Here is a 27291-nt window from a genome sequence, read left to right on the forward strand (position 1 = left end):
GCCAAAGCGTATTGCTTGAGTGCTTATGGTTGGCAGTTGTTGTTCATGGAAATCACACACAATTTAGACTTTCCGATGTGGATACAAATACAAAAAACAAATGCCAACAAACAAGCAACCAAATTGGTGCAATCATCGACTATGCAACAACGCCAGCTGATGATAAACATATACATATACAAGTATATACGTATTTATGTCTTCCTGTATCACGCATTGTATGCATTTACGTATAACGGTGAAAATGAGGAGAAGAGTAAACTTGCCGGCCAGTCAGTAGTTGGAGCGGCAAAAGCGCAGGATAATTACTTTCAAAATTGTGATCAATCACAAAATTTAATGGCGTTGACTGCGTTTACCACAGTCGCACCGTTCGTAGGGGGTGGGTGTAATGAAGCGTACACGCATCCGCGCTGAACAGTAGGGGGGCAAAGTTATTGAATTTCCTGTCGCATTTGGCGCGGGAAGGAAATAAATGCATTGCAAAATCACTTTGTGATACAGTTGGTTGGCATGTGGTGTACAGCAGCTCGTGTGGCATTATCACCGAGAGAGGGGGTGCGCTGGAAAGGACATAAAGCCTTTGTCTATATATTTTTAATAGCAACAAATTATAGATATTTATTTTAATATTTTTCCGGAAATTAAATGTTATTGTAGTTGGTTTATATGGAAAAATTGTCTTTATGTTGATTTTGATCGGTCAGTTTGTATGGCTGCTATATAGTGGTCCGATATCGGCGGTTCCGGCAAATTAACAGTTTTTTGGAGAGAAAAGTACATGTGCAAAATTTCGTATCGATATCTCAAAAAATGAGGGACTAGTTTGCGAATGGAAAGACGGACAGACGGACATGGCTAAAACGACGTGGTAGCTTGAAATGGGGTCTCGAAAAACGGCTTCCCGAAAAAAATTACTGCATTCCGGAGTCTACTCATGGTGGCTTTTTCTCTGCTCATACACCAAGGAGAGATATGTGAAATTGGGCGAATTCGTTGGAGAAAAGGAGCTGTGAGATTTTTTACGGATAGGTTGAAACTTACAGGGAAGGTTGTTGTAGAAGTTTTCTGTAAGAATCTCTCCGTCAAGCAATGTTAGACAATCAATGCCTTTACTATCGATAGCATCAAGTAACTTCATTATCAGAATCGTTGGTTTGTCTGATCATATCGGAATCGCTGCAAACTGCAAAGTTGATGAGCTCGCAAGTGAAGATATCCTTGTGGCCATTATATCGGATTAGGAGAGAGCTGGGTCTCCGTTGTTCCTTGTGTTTTAGCACTGGACCTCTTGACTTTGCATGAGCTTAGCTGGCGCTGGTCAACGACAAGCTGTTGTGCGACTGTAAGATTCTACTGACCTGACAGTAGAATGAAGGAGATCCACTGATTTACTTGCTCTTAGCAAGGTTCATCTCGCCGCAATCGTAGCGGTTTTTACTAGGCATTGTCCAATAGGCGTACAGGCGGAAAGGTTGAAAATCTTATGGGATGCTAATTGTAAAAGTTGAATTAAGAAAGGTGATTTGGAAACATCCAGACATTTTCTCCTCCATTGCTCACCTTTTGTAAGGCTGAGGTTGAAACATATCGGCAGTCATATCTTCAGCGGACCTGATGAAATAGCCGAAATTAACATTAGTCGCCTCAAGAAATTTGTGGCAGGCTCTAAGCGCCTTAACAATTTTTCAGCGGTTTTTTTCGATCAATACATAGGAGTGTTTAGGTATCACAATGCGCCTGGGTTCTCAGCTATCCAAGTGGAATCCGTTTTGGATCGATAATTTAGCCTAACCTAGTCCATTCTTTAGCGAGTTTAGTTGCATGTCTACCTCAAAGATGTGCTTCGACTCTGGCGCTATTAAACTAAGTGGATCTGTACTGAAATTAGGAGTCTGTATTATTATCTAACATTATGTCTGGTTGATGCTGAAGATTTTTAACATCATTTCTATTTAGATACTTAAGCAAACCTCAAGATGAATTTCTCACAAATTATTGTTAAATAAAATAATTTAATTATGTGTTTATATGTATATATTAATATAAGTAAATGTGTATATAAGTGTATGTATTTTCTTCGAACAACATATAGCGCGCTTTGTGGGCTCATTAATCCTTTTATATTCGACACACTCCATTTTGTATTAAACACAAATTATGGGTAGTTGCAAAGCATTAACATAGGAGTGCAACGGTGTGATTGAATACCCGTAAATTGCAGACAGCTGAGCGCTGGCTAGCTACACACATGCAGTCTAATGTTTTTAAGCACATAAATACATGGTACTTATTTTAATATATATGTATATAAATTATGTACGTTACGTTTATGTCTCTGCATGTATATATATTTATATCTTCATATATATATATATATATATATATGTTTGTTTCTAGATATCCACATATAATATATTTAATCACATTGCTTGTTGCCATGCCTGAGCTACTACTGCTATTTTGCCATGATTAGTCTGATTATTTGTAGCTTTTAGTTGTTATAATTACAACTCAATGAGCCACAATAATAGCAGCAACTACAATCATAGTATTTTAATTATATATATGCGGTTGCGTTTTAGAGTGTGCCAAAAAACCTGATTATGATTTGTTTCTTTTAAAACTTTTTAAATATACAATTTTGAATTAAAAAAAATATCTGCATTTTTTTTAGGAAATTTTATGCTCTACACGAGTGGAAAAAAATTTTACCCTCAACGATTCAAAAATTATGGCATTTTCAACGAAAAAAGATTTTTTATGTGGTACGTGGGTTGCCGTACATTTGGCGGGATTTGGCAACCCTAGTGTTGCAATCTGGTATCTCATAATTTCATCATAAAGCTAGACACTTTTTTGATGTTATACATATTCAGAACGTTTTGGAGATATAAACGAATCTGTAAGAATTTTTTACCTTGATGTATTCGGCTGCCAAAACTTTAGACGCGTTTTTCTCAAAACGCTGTTTTCAGAGTCGGTAAGGAAATTTTCTCTGAAACCTCTGAACCGATCGGTTTGAAATTTTCACACGTCATTTTTAAATATATTATTCAGATAATGATCGCACGAATAGTACTTTTGACAATAATTTCCATTTTTTTAATTCACTTTGAATTGTAAATTTTCACACAATAAATTAATTTTTTTTATTTGTGAAGCCGCCATTTTCTCAAAAATCCAAACTTTCACTATTCCTTCGATCATTACCTGTATTCATCTATCGTTATACTAAATTTCATTGGTTTTTGGTTTCAGATAATTTGACGCCGAAATATCTTCCTAAAGCTCAATCAAGGATCAGTGGTTATCGATTGTATGGTGAATTCAATCGAGGTCGTAGATTACTCCAAGGCGAATTTCGTAAAGGTCGTCCAAAATCAGTTGTTGTCCCCGAAACGATTGATACTGTGCGCAAACTGTTAGTGCAAGATCATCATGTGACCTATCGTAAGATTGAAACAACTATAAAATTTATTAGGAGCGGTCGAGAGAAATTTTAAAAAATGTTTTTTATTGGAAAAACTGCAAACATACCAATAGAACAATGCTGTACACTAGAACAATGCTGTACAGTAAATTCTGGGTGGTAGATTACTATTTGTTTGCCAGTTGTATTTCAAGATATCAGGTAAACCAACTCCCGAAAACGGATCACTCTTCACCATGACAATGCGAGCATTCACACATCGACTGAAAGAACTGCATTTTTAGTTAGTTTATATTATAGTTCTGACTTGATAGTGAATTACTTATTTTTATTCCCATACGTAAACAATAAACTAAGAAGTCAACTATTTTTGACACCTGAAGAAGCGATTGCTGTGTTCAGAACGCATGTATTAAAGTTACCTCAAACAGAGTGGCAAAAGGGCTTCGAGAATTGGTTCAAACTCATGCAAAAGTGTATACATATTTATAGAGCATATTTTTAAAAACGATAAAGGGATTATCGATTATTAATATTTTTTTTATATGTATGTTATTGCGAAATATAAAGGCTACCCTCGTGTTTATGGTATATGGAAAACTTGGAATTTAGGGATATTTTTTTCTATGTATCTAGATAGATTTTAACATATAAATTCGATAGGTTAATTTTTTGGCTCATCCTAATGTTACACACTACAATTTGGCTTACAAACTCAGTGTGAATTCTATACCACGGCTAAGTATCAAATTAAATTTTAGGAAGTTTTGTAGTTAGCGTTTGCCAATGGTATACATAAAAGTAGCATATTACATACACATTATTAATATAATATATACTCATACGTATAATTAAGCTTTAAATTGCAAACAAATAAGGCTTAGAAATTTGTGGAAATTAGAGTACCGAAATAAAGCCTATAATTTTGTGGTTTTATTTTTATGGCAAAGAGAAGAAAGATTATTTTATGGAAATTCAAGTATGATAATATATAATGATTCATCTCTGGCATTTATACGCTGAAACTTGATAAATTCATAAATTTCGAGTTACATATAATAAATTATAATTATATATAAAAATGTAAATACAGTTTTATTTATTTAAATAAAAAATTATGAAAAATCTAAAAAATATATTTTAATGAAATAACAATCGTAACATGTTGCAATAGAGACAATAATAGTTTTAATAGTGCACATGTGTATATAAAAGATCAGGATGACGAGAGAAGTTAAATTCGAGTGACTGTCAGTCCGTGTGTCCCTGCAAACGATAACTTGAGCAAAAAATGTGATATCTTGATGAAACTCGGCACATATTTCTAGGCGCCCAAGGAGGGTTAGTACTGCATATAGGCGAAATCGGACTATTGCCACGTCTAAAACATGCCATTAACTGAAAACCTATTAATTGAAAACCTATTAAGTGGTTTGAAAATCTTTAAAAAGTGGATATAGCTCCACCCTCTAATAAGTTTAATGTACATATCTCCCAAACCATTCAAGTCGCTGAGGAAATATACAGGTTGCTTAAAAAGTTTCTGCTCTCACCAAGAAATAGCACCACTACCTATAATTTTTTTTTTCAATTTGGTATATCTGTACATTGTCAGAGTATTTTTTTAATATTGGAAACATGGAGTATCGCGCAGTGATTAGATAATCTGTTTTATCAAAAATTGTTAGAAGTGTATAAGCGGTTCTCACCTTCAAAATGCACCGTTGAGTCTTGGACTGGTCAGTTTAAACGTGGTCGTACTAGGCTTGAAGACGATCCATGCGAAGGACGATCAAAAACCGCAACCACACCAGAAATCATTGAGCAATCATTGGAGCGTTTTAAGTAGAATAAAACCGATTTCCTTCATCGTTTTATAACTATGGATGAGACCTGGATCTAAAACCATAATCCTACATTGAAACAAGAAGCTGGTTGTTGAGCTTCAAAGAAGATGTGGCGACCAGCGACTACTATCTTTTCAGAAACCTGAAACAATTCCTTCGAGGAAAGCGTTTTGCGTCTAATTAAGAAGTTATTACAGCCCTTTGGTATTTTGCAGAGCTTCCGGATAGTCATTATAGGTATGGCATAAAATTATTGGAGGATCTTTGGAATAAGTGTATTGAAGTTAAAGGGGATTATATTAAATAAAAACAAAAAAAAAAGTTAACTTCGGTTGCCCTCACAAATACAAAAGGTTCCTTCCAAGAACTTGATTCCGATCATTCAGCTTGTGTGACAGCAAAATGATTCCGATATAGTGAACCGATCTGAACAATTTCATCGGAGAATCCACTATTGCCTTAGATATTGATATTTTCCAAATTTCGTGAAGATATCTCGACAAATGAAAAAGTTTTCCATGCTATAGTGGTCCGATAACGGCCATTCCGACAAATGAGCAGCTTCTTGGTGAGAAACGGTTTACTGCTAAATTTAAGATTGATATCTAAAAAACTTAGAGACTACTTCACGTATATATAGACAGACAGACGGACATGGCTAAATCAAATGAGATCATCATGCTGATCATTTATGTATATATTTTGTAGGGTCTCCGAAGGGTCCTTCTGGGTGTTACAAACTTCGTGGCAAACTTACTATACTCAGTTCAGGCTTTAAATACATTTCGTACCAAAAACGGTATTTTTATATTTCAAGCGCAAAAACTTTTCAACCAATCTGTATATCCACAAATACACCCTTTATATATATATACGAATATTTAATGCACAACAATTCGCTATTTTTGCACATAGGTACGTACATACATATGTACTCTCTAGTGCAGAAATACCATAGCTCGCTTTACGGAAGCACATATAGTCAATTTAAGGTGCAATTGACCATTTAATAATTCAAATTATTGAATATATACACATTGACACACGTATATTCGTATAAACCAAACTATAATCAACCATATTCAATGCATAATAGCGGATATATCAAAATGCAAACTTCCACTTTGCGTAAATTATCCTTTGTTTGAATGATTAGGGTAGTGTAATCCGGTATATGTATACTCTTGTGTGAGTACGAGAGTGTTTGTGTATATGTGTGCACGAGAGTGTTTGTATTCAAAGCGTGTGCTGTAGAAAATCATTTAGAAAATTTTTAATTGATTGAATTCATAATAGATGACAAAGATTAATTTGGTCTGATGCCACCGCTGGCACCGCAACCGCCACCACCAATGAAGCCAATGCTCTCCTACCGCCGTTTCCATCTCCGACTCTGCCGCCTTTGTTCGGCGCGCGAATAGCGAAATATTAAATTGCCATGCAACTGTCAAAAAGTGCGGGCGCGTTGGTCGGGGTGTCATCGCTTCAGTTTACCTTCGCATTTTCGCTTAGTTTGCCAGTCATTATGTGTGCTGCCCGGCAGGTGTTGACGCCTCATGCATTTTCTATGAACTATTCGCGGTTCGACGGCTTGCTGAGGTAGCCAATCACGAACCGAACGTTTGTTAATTTGTTTACAATTTTCCGTGCAAATTACGCCCAACTTAATGCATTGCCAATATAGTTTTTTGTTTTCTGGTTCGCTACTGGCGAATATTTATTTATTTATGGCTTAATGGGTGTGTGTCTGTGTTAGGCTTTTGTGTGGATTCTAGCTGTACGCTCACTAGTCTGTAATGTTTTGGTTAAGCCAAAGCTGGTTTATTAGCCAAAACTTTTGTAATTTGCAGAGACAAGTACTCTTCTGCGCATATATAGATATTCATATATATACATATATATAAATATGTGTGTTTGTGTTATGCAATTTCTGACATATTAGCGATTAATTTGGCAAATTGATAAATGCTTAAAAAAAAAAAATACAAAATCGAAACGAGAAATGCAAACACGTTCGGCTTTTATAGCGCTCACAACTAATTAGCTCTTTTAATGTGCAATTTTGTAATTTTGCTACTCATTAAAAATTCATATTGAACAATCAATTAAGAAATACTCTTGTGTGTTTAATAAATTCTTTTTTTATTATACAAGAATTATTAATTTGCTCCATTTCATTAATCATTATTGTTTGAAAATTTCGGGTAATGAATGAATAAATAATATTAGTTGTTTTATGCACTACTATATACATTATGTGCTTAAATTTTTAATGTAATTTTTAAGAACTTTTTACATCCAACAGAAATCTTTAAGAGAATAAGAGTTGAAGAAAAAATTTTGTTTGAAGCACTCTAAAATAGCTACCAATTTATATATGTATTTAGTATAATATTGTTAAAGGTTATTTATGTGCATTTTTATAGTATTGTATAAATAGTATAAAGGGTTATAAAAATATCTTTATCTTGATTTCGACCGACCAGCTTGTATGACAGCTATATGCTATAGTTGTCCGATTTGAACAATTTGCTTGGAGATTATGACTCTGTATTGGATACTAACTTATGCCAAATTTCGAGAAGGTACCTTGTCAAATAAAAAAAAAAAAATTCCTTACAAGGACTTGAGTTTGATAGGTCGGCTTGTATGACAGCTATATGCTATTGTTGTTCGATCTGAACAATTCGTACATATATTGTAGCGTTGCCTTGAGTAATAATCTGTGTAAAATTAGGAGAATATACCTTTGCAAGTAAACAAGTTTTCCATAGTAGATTTAGATTTTGTTCATTCGGTTTGTATGACAGCTATATGCTATAGTAAGCCGATATACACAGTTCCGACAAATGAGCAGCTTCTTGTGAAGAAAAGGACGTGTGAAAAATTTCAGATCAAAATTTTTAAAAACTGAGGGACTTCGCGTATACACAGACGAACAGGTTAAATCGACTAGTTCGTCACGCTAATTTATACTTAGATATATTCTTTACAGGGACATTTCCTTCTGGGTGTTATACACTTCGTGGCAAACTTAATACTTCCTGTTCAGTGTACGAATATAATAATAATTTTATAGACACTTTTAATTTAATTTATTTCAAAATTTATTAATATGCATAATTACCCTTTTCTTAAACATTTGTGTTGAAATTCTGCAGTCAGTCCGGTCAAAAACTTTCAACAATTTTTTTTTTTTTTGGTTTAAAGTACACTTTAGCATCCTAAAAGCATTATTGAATTGGTAAGCTAGTGAAAATGTATCATTCGCTGAAGTGTGGTACTGTTCCCTTTAGTAAGCTTCAGCAGATAAAGTTTTAAATGCATTTTTCGCGAAAGAACATATTTGAAACGGGTACTCGGAGACTATAGCACGCAGATACGTTGAAATTATAACTGTGGCTTACAATAATATTATTTTGTAACCTATATACGATTTTTTTGTTATTGGAACTTCATTTTATAAATAATTTATTGTTAATTTTTTATTCAGAAATTGAGTTTTTTTCATTCAATACTAACATCGTAAATTTTTTATGAAGTGCTTATGTAAATTAAGATCTAAATTTTTATTTTGTCACCAAATGTCATGAGTTCCTTGAATTACCGTCGCCCTCAGACGCCCTCTGGAAAAAGGTGATTACGAAGATTGGCCCTGTAGCCATTATTATGTATAAAAATATTAGTATACATTTTTTTTTTTCACTTAAATGAAAAAACAAATTTACTAAAGCCTGAGAGAGAGAAATAAGATGCTTTTTTCCTTGCTCCTAAAAAAGTGGTCAATGTTGGACTGAGTCCGTTAAATAGAAAATTCTTCTTAATGGTTAAGACTAGCTTTTACAGAAACGTTTTTAAATCAAAACAAAGTTGAGAATTTGCTAGAAATTCCTAAAGAACCCCAATGCTTTTTGAAGTTTGTCTTAAAAGTACGATACGCAACTGACAAAGTAATTTGTATCAAGTTTCCTGTTCTTCAGCTATCGGTATTCTACTCTATTTTCTCTCCCTCTCTTTGATTTATTATATATATTATAGGGAAGAGGTCGTGACTCTCACCAAAAGTGGCGTTTGAGTTTTATGAAACCATCGTTATGCCAATAACGTTCTGTGGTGTATGCGTTTGGCGTGGTGCCCAATAAAAAGCTGCACTCGCTAAGAATCTTGAATGTGTTCAAGAAGCAGCTCCCATCGGCAGCTCCGGTGAGTTTATATTCATTTAAAGAGCACTCAATGCCATTCTACACAAATCACCCGTTTATATTGGCAGCAGGGATCTGTGAATGGGGAGTAGTCGCTGGATAAGAGGCGCATTGAGCTCTTTCACGGATGAGCGGAAGCTAGGAGGAATGGTTGGAGGGGGAGTCTACTGTTAGAAGCTCTCCGTCAAGCTGAGCTGTATCCATTAGAAATCAATTATCGGCTCGGGGTGCAATATAAATCTGCCGATTACGTAATAAATAATATGAAAATCTATTAAACAATTTCCTGGAAGCAATTTCGATCAACATAAAATTTAAAATTATGCTTAAACGATTATTTTTAAAATATTTTTCGATAATTTCTCACAATAACTATTAGCAAACAAAGGTTTAAACACAATACAAAATTTCTACAAAAATAATTTCACAACATAAACATTAATAATAAAAATTGTACTCTTTATTTAGAACAATTGAATATGATTCAGATGAAATTTAATAAAATTCAAGTACAAAGGATAACAGTAAATCTTTCAAAACTCATTACTTTTAACAAAGCCATTAACACCGCAATTTAATTAAATTTCTAATTCATATTCAACCTATAAACGAAACACGTGCAACCCCTGTGGAGTATGTAGTCAAAGCAACAACAACGATTACAAAAAAAACACTGCAATGCATATCAACAGTCTGAGTAGCAATGCACTGAGTTAAATCAAATTTCGAAACAAAAAATCATCAACATATCAATCGTCGAAACTTGTCAACTTAACACCCTAAAATGATAGCGGGGGAAATTGCTAACTGCTTATACCTTGTACCATATATAGAATATATAAATGCTTAGCCCCTGTAGGCAAGCGCACCGTCGTAGGCAATAAAATGTTAGTTATGCTTGATATTTGAGCAGTTATCTGAGTGTGCATAAGTGCAGCAGGATATTGAGCCTAGACACAATAAGTAAATTGCAAGGATAACACAAAGGATATGCAGCCCATCAGGATATGGCTTATAATTGCCAATAAGCAAGAACAACAAATTAAATGTGAGTTGAAGGCAAATAAATGTGTAGATAAGGCAGTAGTAGCTACATACATACATAGGTGGATAGAGGGTGAAGAAAGTAGCATACTTAGCGGTAGCAGATGGAAAGAAGCTGTGAATACATGTGTGCCTGTGTGTATATGCGTTATTGTCGAAAGAAGTGCGTGTAATGTGATATGCGGTTGCTGATGATTGAACGACAGCACATATACATATACCTATATACACGTATTAATCTAACATGTATCTAAGAAGGGAGGCGCGCAGCAGCTGGGGTGAGTTTCGACATGCCACATTATGCTTTCCGATGTGTTTTATTTATTTTGCAAAATTACAAAATTTTTCCTTCTTGGACAATCAACATATGGATTTGAAATAAGTGCGTTGTCTTCAATGCAGGCACATATACACACATACATATATATATTATATATATACAAATATATTAAGGTGGGCAAAGCATTTTCTAATATTTTAAACAATTTTTTCCTTAGAAATCTAAAATACCTTCCGAAATGACAAAAAAACGTTAAATTTGGCTGCACTGAAGCTATAATACTTTTCACAGCTGCATTTTTTATAACATAAGTGGATATGAAAATATCTATATCTTGATTTTGAACGGTCAATTTTTATGACAGCCATATGTTATAGTGGCTCCATCTTAAACAATTCTTCGAAAATCAGACGTTACTAGAGGTAATGCCGAATTTCGTGAAGATATACTTTCAACTAAAAAAGTTTTCCATACAAAGACTGGATTTTGTTCGTTCCGTTTGTATGACAGCTAAATGTTATAGTGGTGCGATATGAACAATTTCTTTAGATATTGTACCGTCATGTCGAATCTTTTTTGTAGTTCCTTTAATTTTCCAACCAAATATGAAAATATTCCCATTTTATTTTTAGGGGAAATCAAAAATCCCAAAGCGCCATCTTTGAATATTAATATGAAAAACACTAACTTTACCAGAATTTTTTTCATCATTTCGGACAATGTTGTCACGGCATCTAAGGAAAAAAAATTTACGTTTTTTTGCCCACCCTAATATACTTATACAAATACGTTTGTATCTATGCATGATGCAGTTATTCTACTTAAGCGTTTGCAGGGTGGCTGACATTACTGTTAATCCAATTGTCAATCGCTTGTCATGCTGTAGCAACACTGAAAGGAGTACATAGAATGTCTCCAACAGTCTCCCACTAACAGCGTCATAGCAACTTCAACTGCTTCTCGAACACCTTCAATGTGACCACTAAGAAAATAATATTCCACCACCATTATCATCACCAGAGTCACTAATGCAAATACACAGATCTATAAGCAGTTTTATGAGAGCCTCACTTATATACAAAGTGTATGTGTGTACTCCCTGCAACAATTTCACACGTGTCCATGTCGAATGCCATTTGTTTTCGGTAATTTCGCTTTTCGTTTGGACATTTTTATTTGTTTTTCTGTTTGTTGATTGCTCTCACATGCAATGGTCGCTATACAAGTAAGAGCACAATGCAATTACAGACAAAGAGTGTTATAAATCAAGTGATTTTGTACTGTTTATTTAAAAATATCGCAGTCAGAGTTGTTTTGGTGCAATAATGGTTTTTGTTATAAATATTTTTATGAAAGTGGTGGTGGATTTCTTCCGAAAAGTTGAATAAATATATGATCATTTAAGTTATCACTTTAAATTAATTTTGAAGAAAAATTTTCCAACCCAGAGTGTGCTCACAACAATTTTCCTAGGAGAACATACTAAGAATCCGAAATTTACGTCGAATTTGATTCGACAAACTCGGTTGTCTATTTAAAAATTTGTTCCTCAAAATAATTTCGGCAATGTTTAATGTTTCTAAAACTCCATCTGATATTACAAAGTACTAGTAGCTCTATGTTTGGCGTAACAGCCAGTCATTATGACCTAACCTTACCTTCTAACTATTCTATTTGAATATCTATAGCCTTACATTCAAACCGTCTAAAAGGAACTTCCTCGCTGTCAAGGGTCAATATTATTTGTTAAGTGGGGTTTAGGCACTTCAATCTCTGGTTGCTTTGAGACTAGCGAAACAGTGTACTACCTAGAGTTCCATATGTTCGGTGGAAACACGGCTCACCATTTTATTAGCTCGTTTGTTATTGCCGAATAAGTGCAATTTAGGGGCTATATCCACATGTGAATTTAAAAAAATCGATTTTTGGCAAAAAATAAATAAAAAAATTTTTTTTTTGAGAAACCGCATTGTCAATAATAAAAATTTTCCTAGTCCTTCGATTATTATCTGTTCTCATTTATAGTAATAATGCTTAATTTTTTATTTTTGGATTTGAAATAATTTTATGCAAAAAAATCTTCCTAACCGCTACATACCACTTTTAGGAAATTTCTCCTGAAGATCGACTACGGGATAAAGGGGAATACAAAATTTTTAAAAAAAATTTGAATATTATAGTTCCAAAAAAGTTCATCGCTCGCTCTAAAAATTAAAAAAAAATTTTAAATTGCGAATACCCAAAAATTATGCATCCAATCCTTTCAACGCGAAACCTACAATATGTTCATCACACTAATACCTCATAAGCCGATATACTCGTATTATGCAGCTAAAGCTCAAAGCTTTTGGGGTACTCAACGCCAATATGGTTTCGGCAAATTAATAAACGCAATTATAAATTCAATAAAACGCTGAAATTCAAATGAGCGACAGTACCCTTTGCACCGAATGTCACCAATAGGGCACACAAATATAAAACTTTTCCCTAAGGGTGGCGCAATAACAACAACAACAAAGGGCGCGGTTTTTAATCACTTCATTAACTTTTTTACGCATAAATCAAAAATTCGCTGGCAGACCCCTTTTTTGTTGAACGAAATTTACAACAAAGCCTGATTAAAATGCATAACGCTAATTGCTACAACAAAAACAACAGTAAAGTTGAAAATATTATGCTTGGCAATTATATACAGTATCAAACTGTAGAAAATTGAAAAATAAATAAAATATTTTGATCCAGTTTTTTTTTCGCACTTCAAAACAAAAAAGTTTTTAAAGCCGCGGAGGAGGGTACCGCAATAGAACTTTAAAATTCATTTTTTTTAAGTAGCGTTGCTTAAATATATGGCATTTAAACCTCACACTAGCCTTCTTCGTTACACGCTTTTTGTACAATATACATATACTTGGAACGACGAGATTAGGAAACTTTGATAAGTCATTGAATTTTCGAATGAAAGCCTTCCTTGAACTCCTTGAATCAATACAGTAGTGCTCTTGTTTTTAATTTTTGTAGTGTTTTTCATAGACTAAAAGCTTTCTCATATGTTATAAATTTTTCCGGTCCTTATCCCTTACCATCAAAATACTTTTCAGATTAAACAGATCATCTATGGTAAACTCTGAAAATATATTGCGATAGCGAGTAATCTGACAGCTTTTACATGCATCTTTGTTGAAAGATTATATTACTTATTAAGTATTGATCATCGATTCAAGCCTAAAATCCCTTTGGAGGTTATATTGGGGCAAGAAGAAAATCAGAACCGCTTGCTTAAACTTTTGGCCTTAAACAAGTATGTTGGAGAACTTGTTGCCACCCAATTTTAATAATATCACCCTCTCACTGATCGATACATTCGATATTAATTCTGCTTAAATAATGAAAATCATTATATATTATATAAGGATGCTGGGGTAATTGTAATCGATTCCGATTATATTAGGTATAAGGGTACAAATGTGGGATTTGACCAGATTTTAGCCATTTTTGACATTACCACATATTATAACCAGAAAAATCTGATATCTGAGTATCATTAAGATTCCTCATAGATTGAATGATATACTTGAGCAGAATGTATACGGTATTTAACCAACCGCAAGTTTGAAATTCTTATTTGAGATATATTATATACTACCCCTATGTATTAACCCCCGGCGGCGAAGAACTGACAAGTAAACAGACAGTCGTTACATGCGCGACTTGGTACACACGTCACTGTTGACAGTCATAACTTTGAGGTCGTAGATAATCTCGGCTATCTTGAAACCAGCATTAGCACCAACAACAATATCAACATTGAAATCTGACGCAGACTCACTTTTGCCGACAGGTGCTTGATTGAACTGAATAGTCAATTGAAAAGCAAAGTCCGTTCCCGGTGAGTAACGACCAAACTCTACAAGTCCCCTTCATTCCGTCCTGCTATATGGTGCAGAGGAATGACAACATTTGATGAGTCGGCATTAAAAGTGTTCCAATGGTCCTTTGCGCATTGGAAACGGCCGAATACAGGAGTCGATAAGACCATGAGCTGTACGAGATATACGGCGACATTGATATAGTTTAGCGAATCAAAAGACAGTGGCTACGCTGGCTATCTTATGTTGTCCGAATGGTTTAGAACACTCTAGCTCCAGCAGAAAGTATTCGATACAGAACCCGTCGGCGAAAGTAGAGGAAGAGGTAGATGTCTGCTTCGTTGGAGAAGGACCTAACTGCACTTTCTATCTCCAATTGACACTAAATAGCGAAGAGATTAAACGACTGGCGCGTTGTTGTTAACTAGGCTATAACTGCGTAAGCGGTGTCTACCCCAGTAAAGAAAGGAAGTCAGAGCATGCTAGACAAATCATCACATATGTATAAGTAATGTATATATATAAATGCTCAGCGTGACGAGCTGTTTCTATTCAGCCATGTCCGTCTGTCTGTCCGTCCGTCTGTAGACGCAAACTAGTTCCTCATTTTTTGCGATATTCATCTGAAATTTGGCACACGTATTCTTCTTTCAAAGAAGCTCCTCATTTGCCGAACTGGCAATATCGGCTCACTACACCATATAGCTGTCATACAAATGTGACCGATCAATATCAAGATAACGATCTTTATTACCCTTTTATGGCATAAATAATGCACCTGTGAAGGGTATTATAGCTTCGCTGCAGCCGAAGTTAAAGTTTTTTCTTATTTATATTATTATTATTGGAATCAATCGTAATTCTTACTTATAAGTCCAACTACTTTGAGAATAATATTATATATTTCAATTCAAAAAGTTTAGCATACCACATGTACATTTTGAAAAGTTCATGACTAAACTAATTTAAGCTTTCGAATTCTTATATGGCGGTTTTCCGTTTAAATACTGATATAAGTACATACACACATACAAACCCGCAGTAATGAAGCATTATGCCAAAAGGAAGCACACAAATAGCTGCATGCGTTGCTGCTTTTTGCTTTGAGGCGAAAACAACATATGGTTCGGCAACTTTAGCGACACGTTGCCCGCCCGCTGGGCAAGCCTTCGGTGGGTAAGCCCAGAAAAATTGCAGACAACAGCATGGAACGTATGGCGCGGTTGCATTTTCATTTTCAATGTAAAGGCCACGCTAAACACACAATATCAGCACATGTGCATACAATGTTTGTGAGTCTAACAGTAATATATACACACATATATACCTACTTACTTGTTTATGTACGTATGTCACCTTGGCAGCGCGTTTTATTGTGTAACATTGCGCTAAAGCGCCTATGCATATGCTTTTGTTACCGCATGTGCTCCCTTATATGTGTTTATGTGTTTGTGTGTGTATGTGTTTGTGTGCGTTCCAGATATGCATCGGCTCAGTTCAGCTTGTGCGCACACACTTTTGTGGACTTTTGTCAGAAATTGTAATTTCATTTAATCCGCTCAATTTAAAACGCTCATCCAGCTGAGACAGCGACCGTGTTGTTGCATTGTTACAGGGCCATCGCGTGCCAACTATGTTTGTGTGGATATGCATACACGTATATGTACATACCTGCATAGAGAGCATATGTAGTTTTTCCTTCTTTTTGTTGCTTCGGCACCCAGCTGTGCACAGTTGTTGCACGATTTTTTCACTTTTAGAATTTTCACATTGAAAACTTTCGTGTGTGTGGGTTTGGACTTGGAATTGCTTTTGAGTGCGTTGGATATTATTTTTGTTTTATTAGTTAAAACTCTAATAGAGATTGCTTGAAGAAGTTTTTATCAGAAGCATTTTGGAAAGATGCATTTAATTAAATTAATTACTTGAAAAATATATTTACTTAAGTACAATATATAAATAAAAACAACAAAAAAAAAAACCTTTACTTCGGCTGTCGAAGCTATAAAACTATTCCATTCAGAAGAAGTTTGACATAGGTGCATACCATATTCAATCTATTTAAGTCAAAAAAAAAAAAACCTTTTCTTGTGATTTTTAAGAGTAATTTAATTTAATGAGAAACAAAAAATAATATACATTTAATTTACTTCTACATATACTCGGCAAATCATTTTTAAAAATTTTGAATTCCCTTGAGCCCGAAGCCGACCTTGAGGAGGTCCTCCGAAAAAAGGTGTCTGGTGGTGAGGACGATTTTTATACCCTGAACAATGTTTCTGCTTAAAATTATCTCAAAACCAATAAATGGTAATGAACCATAGATAAGTGCTGCTGATTATGATCGAAGTACTAGTCAAAGCTTTAATATTTCACGATTTTCCAAAACAATTGTGTTTTGTGAAAAAATTTATTTAAAAATTGTTAGAAAATTTTAAATTCCAAATTTTTATCGAAAATCTTATTAATTTGATCATTATTTGAAATGTAAAAATTCAAGCCGATCGGTCCAGCCATTGCGGAGATATTTTACTCACCGACTCTGAAAACAGCGTTTCGAGCTTTTTAAGTTTTAAAAGCTGATAACTCTAAGTCAACAATTTTTTACAAATATGTATATAAAATAGTTTCTAATTAAGTACATTCAATATACAATATATGTGTCGTGTTTTTAAATAAGTGTATATAACTACTTAAAGAGTGGTGAATAGAACAAGTAAATGGCATAAATAAGCCTCTTTGATTTATGAGCATCAAGTTTAGGTTGTGAAAGTTATTATTGCTGTTATATAAATTTTGTTTTTAAACAGTACAAGGAATATGCTCATTCTATATATGTTATTGAGCATAGCTTGATAAAAAGATAGCGGTTAACTTCGCTCTCATTTTCGTATTTATATTTTAGCAACATGTATATTTGCAAAAAGTTGACTGTTACATTTTGAGATCTGAAATTTGAAACGAAATAACTGAAAGAGTATGTTTCGCTTTTCTGAGTATGCAGACGCTGTTGCTGAGTGTCATTTATGGAATTTAGGGTAGTACCAAACAGACCACACTTTCTATTTGTTTTATATATACTCATATTTGAATATTGATATACCAGATATATTGCTCTTCCTCTTTCTTTGCCCAACAAAAGTTTGGTTCAACACAAACCGTAATAACTAGCAAACATCCGCACATTCGTATAAGGTTTTCCCCTTTGAGGTCGATCTTTAATCGAGCTAGTCAATAGTCTTTTCAATGATTTTTATCAATTTTTTTTTAAAGAACATATCAGATACGGTCTTTAAAGTTATAGTCTGGCAATTGAAAAGTCTTAACCGTGGAATTTTGAGGTCCTTCTATATATCCCACTACTATTTAGCCCCACTAAAACATTTCAATCGACTGGAACAGTAGTGTCCCCAGCAAAACTGTTTTTAGACATTGTACAATATTTTTCCGCAATTTGAAATAAACAACTCAACATTGTTTAGACCAAGTGACTGCAAAACTACAGGTTTCATGCAATGAATTAGTGGACAAAAGAAGGAACAAGGAAGAGGGAACAAGGAAGAAAGGTGAGTGTCATTCATAATGAGCGTGCGAGTTCCAAGTAAACTATTAGTTGCCTAAAAGTTCAGTGATCTCTTTTGAAAAGAAGCATCTAAATACTAGCATACATTTAGGAACGGTAAAAATACTTGAACGCGTACTTGTATATACAAGTATTGATGCCAGATGGTATTATTGAAGAAAAAATTGCAACAATTGCATACATTGTAAGCAAAGGAATGCATAAGAGTAGATGTGTAAATTCCATACGTCTGATATATATGTTGCGCGCCTAAGTGTATACACATCATAACATTCATTTCAATATATTGTATGTAATACACACATCGCTAAATATAAATGAATGTTCTGGAAATCTACATGCATACATATTAATACAAAATTCACATGCGGTTACTTGGTTGAGGTGCGGAATTGAATGTTGCTCGGTACGTAAAGGCGATGCCGTTTGAATTTACAGTAAATGCGGTGTTGCCTTGCTTTCAAGTGCTCCAATGAAGCACAAAACCTTAATGAAAGCACCGTCAATACGCACTAAACAGAATAGTATTTCTCTCGGCAGTTGTAAGCTTCAATGACCGAGTAAAGGATCCCTCCCTGTTTGGTATAGCCATCTTTAGGAGGCCTAGAGGTGGCTGTTACAATATGAGCGTAGTGGAATTATATATGTACATATATCTGCAGCTTTTCATAGCGCCTAGGTGGAATATAGGGCCTCAATAAATTATTTGAAAGTACATAATAAAACTCAACTTAGAAGGATTCGCTATTAATGCTGGTACCTTTGGAAAAACTGAAGTTGCTGTACTAAAGCAAAATTTTGTCTGCTCTCTCATTAAATATTCATATTGACTATGTGGTCTTAAGTTATATATAAACCTTTTTTGGGATAATTTTTGGTTTCATTTCGAGACTCACCTCTCACTTAACTACTATAAGGATCTCAACGATTGGGAGATCCCGTAACCGTTGACAGTTATAAGTACGAGGTATTGAAAGACTTCGTCAATTCAGGATCCAGTATAAATACTTACAACTATGTCAAACGCGAAATAAATCGAACCATTACTCTTGCCAACAGGTGCTAGCATGAGCTCAGCGGGCAATTGAAAAATAAAGCCTTCAATCGCAAAACCAAACTAACGCTCTATGATCACTCATAATACCCATCCTGCTGTATGTTGCGAACGCATGAACGATGATGAACAGTGATGAGCAGTCTTTAGGTGCGTTCCACGGTTTTTAGCCTCCTACATATGGATAAAGGGCAGTACCGGATTCGATGGGATGATTATGAGCTGTATGAGCCATGGCCATGTTGCTCGAATAAAAGAAAACACTTCTGTTCGCAAAATATACGCATCAAATTTCCGTTTGCCGACGAGGAAAATAACGACCCAAACTCAGATGGCAGGATCAAGTGGATGCAGGCTTGGCTTGAAACTAGCGCCATCATGCGCAATGCAAAGATGACTGGCGAAGGCTTATTGACGTGGTCAAGACTGACAACTGATTGTAGCGTCAAACTGATGATAATGATGATGTATTTGCTGTAAGAAATGCTCCAGTGAATACTCTCATCCGGTGAAGACGAAGTGAATGTGTTTGTTATTATCAATAAAAGAGGTTATACTATATTATATATGAAGAGTGTGAATATTTTAATTCATTAGAGTTAATTAATATAATAAAAATCAAAACAAGCACACTGAAATATATTTGCTGAGCTAAAAAAAGATGTTCATTCAAAAAGTCACTGACTTGTCGAACTACTTTTCCTAACTAGTCGGTTCAACCCCTTATTTTTCTTAAATTATATGTTAGATATCTGATTCTTAGACGTGCAATATGATGAAATATCAATCAATGTCTGCAACAAGGAAAATCTGCCATTACAGCCACCATGATTTGCCCCCCACTGACTATAAAATCTCTTCAATATCAAGCGGATAGCTTACAAACTGAACTGTATTACAACAGCTGTGGTCTGCTTGACGAAGGTATGCTTGAAGACCGCATTCGCTGTCTGAAAACCAAGTGTGCAGTGATACCATATACATTTGCACATATACAAGTATATCAACAAAGGCAATTGTATATATGTATGTATATGCGTTTATACAGCATCAGAGTTGCATTCACGCTGATTATCGTCTCTGTACTTAAAGGGTGGGCGAATGCTCAGCACAATAAGTGAAAATAACAACACCAACAACTATTTAAATGTATTAGTAATAACAGTTACAACAACAATTGTGATTACACCGCCCGCAATGGCAATCTATCGATGTAAGTAAGTGTAATACTTATTGCATAGTTGCTTTCTAAGTGCAGCTACCCTACAAGAGGCATATGCGTAGCGTCGTTCATTGGTATTCAAATACGTAATATTATATATACAATAATTATGCGTTTAGATTTATATACATATGCGTTCAAGGCGGACACTGTAGTTTGATGCTGCCGTTTGCCTGAATTCGCCCACATAATGATATTTTACCTGAAACACTCTCCTGAAGTGCGTTAAATGCTCTCAGCTCGTTATGCCTAGCAGATGGAAGTATATAAATAAAATTTTAAATATATACAATAATATAATTATGTGCTGGAATTGCATCAGATATCATTGATAAAATCTTATTATCCAGTATCTCGTCTTAACAAGTGCATATTTACATTGATCAAATTTGACTCGGACTTTATCACGAATACAAGTATTTGAGTGATATAAAGCATTGAGAGAAGGTCAGAGTCAGCTAAAACTTGCCTCATTCAAGTCTTCCATCCACTTCTGTATTGCTTGAAAATCGTCGTGTTGGCATCAGTGATTTAGCAGAGGATTTCAATTTGGGTCGACTCCAGACATTTTGGTTAATGTTTTGGATATGAGGCGTGTCTAAGCTAGACTCGTACAAAAATACTTAAATTTTTTGTAATAACGACACAATGTAGTTGAGGTTCCTACTTTCATCAAACTAGCATTACCAGTATCGAAACGTGTGTTTATAAATATGACGTAGAGACTGTAAATCTAGTGAACGGCGCTCCAAAAATGAGTCGAAAATTAAAAAAAAAAAATAAACACGTCAAAGCGGGCCAAAAACCGTCATGAATTTGTTCCGGGGGGTCAAACGGTCCATAATAAATACTACTTGGTCATTTTGAGGTGTCTACGTGAAGAAAATCGTCGTAAGAGACGAGGACAGAAGCAGAAAATCCAAGAATTTTTCACGGCGATAATGTGCCGTTATATTCTATATTCATGATTGTGACTAACTTTTTGTCCAAACACAAAAAAAGAGTTATTGTTAACGATGGTTGAGCTTTGTCAGATTTGGCTTTCTATGACGTTTTGCTGTTTTCGAAACTGCAAAATCCGTTTCGGGGAAAACGCCATGATTCCACTAATGCCATTCGCACTATACAGTTCCCATTATAAAGTGCGAAATCGGATAGTAACCACGCCTACTTCACATATTATACAATTTTAAACTCCATCCGATATTTTCACTTTCCAGTATACAAATCAAGCACTAATAAATATATCGGAATACAAATTTGAACGAATATTTCCTTTAAGACATACAATCTCAGGTCTGAAAATAGTCAAAATCTAACTTATAACTATTCAAACCTAAAGATACCGGAAAAGTGGACGCCAGAGACTATGGCTGATTGTTTGCCGAAAATATCGGTCAACGTGTGAGATAATAATTGAAATTCGCGGAAAATGTTTTTTTTTGATAATAATATACGCTTGCATTATAAATGCGTTGAATAGGTTCAAAACTTCCCTAATATATTTAATAAATATTTTCGAACTGTCAGTTGACGTTATACCACATTTATCGGCCAACGTGCTAGTTAATATTTTAAATGAAATTGGGAAAACGTGTTTTTCTAATAAGAGTGTATTCTTGTTGTCTTTGTGCCTAAAAGGGATAAAATCGGGCGAAAACTTGGCTAAGCCACCAAGAACTGATATTTACGATTTCGAAACGTCCAGCTAAGTCTATGAATTCAAAATAAGTTAATATAATATCAAATTTGATTGTAAGCCATTCACCATTTCGACAATGAATTTTTTCGCTACATTTCTTAATATTAAGTTTTGCCAACACCCGAAGGTATTTTCCCGGCTTTGAATATTGCAAGTTGCAAGAGTATGAAATGCTCGTTTACAACCGAACTTAGCTGTTCCATACTTGTTACTAAAACATTTAATTATTTTTGTTGAATTTTTAGAATGAAGACAAGTCTATAGAAGCAAGTTTTGAATTTCCAGGGCAAACTACCATCCAAGTTTGGTCGAGCGATTTGGACAAACGATTTTTCACAAGCCGGATGCTTTAAGAGTCATGTCAGTAAGGTGAAAGTGTTCATGATTTATTAGAAATAGTCCGAAATTAATGTTTATAACCAAGAAAAATATGTTGACAATTTTCAACCAGCTCAGCTAAATAACAAAACCCAACTGCGGCATAAAAAGGACACAATTTAATAAGATACCTTTAAATTGCAACATGTTGTAAATGAAATGAAATGGTGTAAATTACATCATGATTTGCATATTATCGACTTTTAAATGACAGTTACAAACTGTCGTTTGACTTGTCAGTCAACAAGTCAATAAATTGTTCAGCGTCTGCTTTGCATACAAACTGATACTTATAAATACACATGCCAATAAACCCAATTAAGTGTGTGTGTATGTGTGTGGGAATGGTGGGATTAAAACTCATTGAAACCTACTCAATTGAAGTGCATATAATAAATTATCAATCGATATACGAATAAAGATGAGCTTTTTATGCAAAATAACCCTTTTTATATTAAACTCACACACCACCGGCGCTTCGTCTTTTTGCCATCCTTTTCCGAAGCACCAGCTTTCGCTGCCATTTACCAAATCGTATTGATGAATTATCGCAAATTAATTTTAGACGTGCGTTGCTAACACTTTCCGTGCGCAAAATCAACCCTGGGGAGAAGAAAGTGCGATGTTTCGGCTGCAAGTTGCTATCGGTTGCAAGCAAACGTCTCTGCATAAATTAATAAATAAAGTGAGGTGAGTTTGAAAATGTGAACGAGAAACTGTCGGTGTTATGAGGCGAGGAGTAGGAGCGTGGTTTTTGTGAGAGATGTATGTGAATAAGTATACTTGTATATGTATGTATATATTATAGGCAGATACCACAGTGAGTTCTAGGTGCAGATGAACTTTAGAAACATATATTATGATAAACCAATATGCGGTTGCCGCAATGGATTACTATATCGTAGTTAAATGATTGGACTGAAGCTATGAAAGTATCCTGGTGGGTTAATGCTGCCATTTATATTCATATATATATACAGCCAATCACATATTCTGTTTATGTTTAGATATACATATATTACTACTTCTTTAATTTGATATGAGCCTCGAAACAAATTAAAAAAATAAATTCTTTAGAAAGTTTTATCTGACCCTAAAAAAATGGCAAAGGTGGTTCAATGAGAAGGACGATGTAATGCCATATACATGCATAATACAATATATAAATTTTAATTTTTAGTAATCACATGTAAAGCAAAAAATTTACTGATTGAGGAACACAAATAAATCAAATAATTCTCATGAAAAGAGTTCTTTTAAAAATAAATTTTTTTCAGTTTCTCCGTTTTCCGAAAATAGTCTCCAAAGTCGTAACATTTTACTTCGAATTTCGAAATTGAGCATATTGAAATTATTATTATGTAAGTATGCAAGTTACTAGAAAGTAAATAATAAAATATTGAAAGCATTATTATGTTAGTATGTAAGTTACTAGAAAGTAAATAGTATATGGGCATCATCCATGTTTTCTTAATATTTCAATGAGGTATAACTTTTTTCGGTCAAGCTTACCATACATGACAGAATATGGTATAACCCAACGTTGTAGTGTCATAAATGAGGATCTTGCGGAAAGAAATACCCGCAGATATTTTTTTCTACATAATAATAATAAAATAATAATATTTAAACTTGAACTTTATATGTTTGGAGTTTTTAGTTTCTGGCAGCTTTGAGATACAAAGTTACACTATAATAAATTTTTGTGTAATTATACCCTAACCAAGATGGATTAAGTTTGCTACGATGTTTGTAACACCAAAAAGAAAACGTCAGAGACCATATAAAGTCTATATGAAAATGACCAGCGAGACGAGCTGAGTTGATTTAGAAATGTCCGCCTGTCTTTTCGTCTGTCTGACTGTATATACGCGAACCAGTCCCTCAGTTTTTGAGAGTTCATATAGAAGTCTTCACCCGTAGTTTCCTTACCAAGAAGCTACTTATTTGTCGGAACCACTATAGCATATAGCTGCCATACAAACTGAATGGTCGGAATCAAGTGCTTGTATGGAAATTTTCTTGTTGTAATACAAGTAAAAAGAAAATACTTTGTATAATTTTTCTGTTTACATTTTGTTAAAAAAATGTTACATAATATTAACATTGCTACCTGACCATAATTTTTTGAAGTAAACCATTTTGGTAATTTAAGAATTTTGAATATGTCATGAATCAAGATGGAAATCACACTCAGACTACTATATACAAGCTTTTGCGAAGCCAAAACATAGAGCTACTGTAATAAGATCTTATAAGTAGGCAAAGCGCTTTGAGGTCAATAAACCATCTGCTTAGATGTCTTATTTCTATTTCCATCAGTTCAGCGAGAAGTCTAAAAATGTAAGCTTCTAAGTGTTTAAGCCTTCATTTACAAAGGCGGAACAGTCTAGAAAGAGGTGTTGATATATTTCTACCTCGCCTTCTTGCAAACAACTTTTACCGCGTAAGCACCGATAGGGCAATGACCAGCTATAACTCCTAAACAACTAAAGAAAATCTAGCCTTACTGAGGGCGAAAAGCACACTGCAGCATGTGGTCAGGATGTCAGTAATAGATAGTTCCTGACAACACACCACTGCACCAAAATTCCTCGCAAGCTTTGACAAGTTCTATCCACCCACATCTCTCTTGCAGGTGAAAATACCGCCAGAGTCTTGTTTGGTGACTTCATGAACCAAATAATACGATATGAAATCAAAGCATGCGAGGATTTCCGTGTTCATATTCTTTTACAAACCCAGATTTTCTAAGTCTTATAGCATATTGGCGCCCATACAAGTTCCGACAATATGTATGAATGACATTAAATGCTATGGTTGGTGTTGATCTTAGTGCACCGCATATGCTGAGGAGCGCCGCTGGTTGCTCCTAGCAAGTGTAGTCTTTTCTAGCGCCCTTTGCTACACAAGAATCGTGGAAAGAACTACAGTGAGAGATCTCATCTTTGGCTCCTCTGCTGCAGTACAAAGCAGTGCCTTCAGTGCTCTCTGCTATGAGGCTTCTATCAAAGCTTCTTATCTAGATGAGCTTTAAATTAATTTATTGCAATAAAAAAAGAACACATTTGATACTTAAGGAATATTAATTATTATTAATGAATAATGGTTTCGAAATCCTTTCCTTCACACTACAATACATATATCCCCGCCTTTCATAGCTCATTTAAAGTTTCTTTAAAAACGTTTTACAAACTGTATACACATAATTTGTACTGACATTCATTGACATTTGAGCATCGCCACGAACCCAGACGCCAGCGAACTCTGTCAGCGGTTAAATAGTACTTTAAGCGTTTCCCTAAAAACGATGTTAACGCCTTCTACTCGCACTCAGCTATAACTGAGTCAATAATTTATGTATTTCAATAACCTTCACGTAAACTCAACTTTTTCATACTTAATAGACGAAAAGCGAAAAACGACGTGACAGGGTGACTCGATCCCGGGGTGAAGAGGTGAGCAAAGCGATAACAAGTTTTGCTGGCGTTCAATACCCGCTAAATTGCCAACGTTTTGCTGTTTCCGCAAAAAAGAGCATGCATAAATACGGGCAAACTCTCAAAACGCACACAAACAAGCTCAGATCTGCCTTCTCGTACTCACACAAATACGCAAAAACAAATAAATACGAAACAGTAACCCTTGCTGAGCACGGCAATTCAGCAGAAATAGAAGAAAAACATGCCGCTAGCAAGGATGCGGCACAAAAAACCAAATGAAGAATGTGGCAACATTGCCTGCTTTGCTGGTGTTGTGGGTGCAAAAAGTTGGTGGCTGATGCGCAAGCTGGTGAGAAAATTCACCAAAAACCTGAAACTGTAGCGTATGCAAAAACTGTTAGTAAAAAAAAAAAAACCGGAGACAAAACATTAACTTTGGCTGCAGCACTGTTATGATACCCTGCACAGGTTTATTTTTATAACATAAGGGTATTAAAAAAATCTTTACCTTGATTTTGAACGATTAATTTAAATAGCAAGTATTTTCTATACAAAGACTTGTGTTGGATCGGTCAGTTTATATGGCAGCTATATGCTAGTCCGATCTGAAAATTTATTCGGAGATTGTAGTGCTGTCTTGGGTAATAAACTCTGCCGACATTAGTCAAGAAATTGAATAAAAAAGTTTTCTGTTCAAGGACTTGATTTCTATCGGTCACTTTGTATCGCTGCTATATGCTAAAGTGATCCGATCTCAACATTTTCTTCGAAGATTGTAACCATAATTTGGATTTTAATCTATGCCAAAATTCGTGAAGAAATCTTGTCAAATAAAAAAGTTATCCATACAAGGTATTGATTTTGATCGGTCAGTTTGCATGGCAGCTATATGCTATATTGGTCCGATAACGGCGGTTCAGACACATGAGAAGTATCTTGAGGAGAAAAGGACGTGCACGAAAGTTAAGATCGATAACTCAGAAACTGAGAGACTAGTTCGCGTATATAAAGACAGTCCGATGGACATGCGGACATGACTAAATCGACTCAGCGCGTCGTGCTGATAATTTATATATATACTTTATAGGGTCTCCGACGTTTCCGTTTGGTTGTTACAAGCATCGTGGCAAGCTTTAATATACCCTGTTTGGGGTATAAAACAACTATACAAACAACAACATAAAGGCAGTGTAATGACGATAGTTTATTTATTTTACTGCAAAGAACGGGCCGGGTG

The 27291-nt window shown here is 34.8% G+C and overlaps 1 protein-coding gene and 1 long non-coding RNA gene across 4 annotated transcripts in view; both read right to left on the bottom strand.

Annotated features, from left to right (window-relative positions):
* The window catches only part of Ddr (discoidin domain-containing receptor 2), a 398282-nt gene that overhangs the window by 35532 nt on the left and 335459 nt on the right, over positions 1–27291 (bottom strand). The gene's annotated exons all lie outside the window — the stretch shown is intronic.
* On the bottom strand, positions 3083–3699 carry LOC118683504 (uncharacterized). The gene is made up of 2 exons (XR_004979345.2): positions 3541–3699; positions 3083–3468 (listed from the first exon to the last, which is right to left on the bottom strand). It is a non-coding gene; the product is annotated as an uncharacterized lncRNA (long non-coding RNA).

Source organism: Bactrocera oleae, chromosome 3 (assembly GCF_042242935.1).
Source record: "Bactrocera oleae isolate idBacOlea1 chromosome 3, idBacOlea1, whole genome shotgun sequence".
Lineage (NCBI taxonomy): Eukaryota > Metazoa > Arthropoda > Insecta > Diptera > Tephritidae > Bactrocera > Bactrocera oleae.